The sequence below is a fragment of the Cottoperca gobio genome, chromosome 3 (genome assembly GCF_900634415.1).
Source record: "Cottoperca gobio chromosome 3, fCotGob3.1, whole genome shotgun sequence".
NCBI lineage: Eukaryota > Metazoa > Chordata > Actinopteri > Perciformes > Bovichtidae > Cottoperca > Cottoperca gobio.
Window position 1 is genome coordinate 6,731,955 of NC_041357.1, and position 2,386 is coordinate 6,734,340.

The following is a 2,386-nucleotide window of genomic DNA, read 5'->3' on the forward strand; positions in this document are numbered from 1 at the left end:
TTGGTACATTCGACTTGTCAAATTGGTTAAATTCTCTGGCATCTAATATTATGAGTAATTTTGCAGTTTTATTTTACAAATTATGATAAATATGAACATTTTAAGAAGATCATTATTTAAAAAATAACTTACCTCAAATGTCCCATCGTTCTTCTTGTATGGGGACATGAAACTAATGCTATCTCCATAAAAGGTGAATGTCGATGAAATCCCCAACAATGAGAGCAACAGCAGGAAAATTGCCCCTGCCTCCATGATGTCTAACTAAATCTGTTTGTGCAAAATATTGTTCAGTCTGTTTAAATCTCAGACACGTGAGGCGGTTCCCTTCGAGCTCACCCAACAGGACTAACCAGATCTGTGATGAATGATAGGAGTTTTTCTTTTTTCTCTTTAATTCTTTGTTGGAGGATTTATTAGTCTGTGTTCCAGTTTATCAAGTCATAGGGCCTAAAAACACACGTACTATGTTGATGTTGTGGTATTTATGGCGTCTTGCTGTTTTCTGTATACAATTTTCTAACCATCACCTCACTAGATTCAAAACATCTCGGCAAAGGACTGCAGCTGGAAATGAGCCAGCTGGCTAACACTGGCAAATTTACCGAAACCTAAATTATTGTGTGTTGTCCTCATAAATCAAGAATTTAATTAAATGAAAGAGATTGTGCCAAATAAACTAAATTAACTAAACTAAACTAAACCTGGCTGATCTCTTCCTCTGGAAAACGAAACCCAATCAAAAGACCCAACTAACCTTTCTAAATCCATTTCAATCAGGAGAGACTTATTTCTGAAGGAACGAATATAGCTCTAATATCGAATATAGACCACTCCATATTTTTCTTAAATCAACTTTTTTTACATGTCTGGCAGCCATTCCATTCCCGTTTCTGTTGAATTCCAACACAGGTACACCTCATTCTACTTAATGAAGTACTGATTAGGTCATCATTTGAACCAAATCGTATTTAACGTGGAAAAGTATAAAAACCACTGCTGTGGTCATCACTCTCCTCTTGCATTAGGACCAGCTGGATGGTTAAAACGGTGCATGTAGTACCTCAAAAGTAATTGGAATCAAACAATAACTATTGACCATAGCAAAAGAGTTGAAAAGAAAAGTTTTGAGTGAGGAAAAGAAGGGTTTAATTCTGCCTTTACTGGCAGAGGGATACGGTGAGTGTCAGGTTGCTTCCTTAACATTTCAAAGACAGAGGTTCGTAAGAACAAGGTCCAGCAGCAGACATTGGGGACAACAAAGCTACAGACCGGCAGAGGGTGAAAACGACTGTCCACTGACCGGGATGAGCGCCAACTCATTCGAATGTCACTCAACAATCGTAGGATGACATCAAGTGACCTATCCTCCCCCTCCAGGGCCTCCCAGGAAGCAGCAGCTCGTCTCTCCAATCATCTCTCCTTCACCTGGCGAACACCTACAATAACACGTATGCCCTCTACATGAAGGGACAGAGTAAGCTGTTCTTACTGAGGAGGCTCAGTATGTATATATATATATGTATGTATATGTATAGTATGTATATATGTACATTTACATCTTGCCTGTTTATATTTACATTTTTTATGGACAGACAGTATATAATGTTCAGCCTTTCACTTTCAAAAATACAGATATCTGGGGCAAACTATTCAGTGTTTTGCTTGATCCTTATTGTTATTTTTATTTGTATTTTTTATTGATACTTATATTTTGTATTCTTACTGTGTGGTGTGAACTTTTACCTGTCCTATCCTGTGTCTCATTCTCAGTGCTGTTGCTGATATTACACCTTAATTTCCTTCCAGCGATTAATAAAGGTTTATCATATATTACACAATGCATTCCATACAAAAGTGTGAGAAATTATTACTGGTGACAAAAAAACAAACAACTTAAGTCGGATTTTGAAAACAATTATAATTGCACATATGGCAGAAGAATAAGCCATGAAGTTTAAATAGAAGGAGACAGTGATGTTCCAGATGGAGGTGATGAGGCTCCAATCCAATTTACTTTAAATGTGCCATTTAGAGTCGAGGAGTCCAGAACATTTAGACCCCTGTAGTTTCATAAAGACTGTTTTCTTACTAGCCTTCACAGATCTAACTATGGTAATATTGATCTTTGATCCTATCAACAGGTTGATACTGATTGGTTGAGTGCTGCAGCAGGGTCAGCCAATGTGTTTTATAGCATTTAATTATGTATGACTGTACAAGAGACAAAATTGAGAGAACTGTATTAATGGAAGTGACAAATTATTCGTAGGCTACGCACCAATCATCGAGGTTATAACTACGTAGATTGTTTACGTGTGTGTGTGTGTTTGTGGCTTAACCAGCTCGCCCTTCACGTCATACAACTTTCGCTTTGGTTAGATAT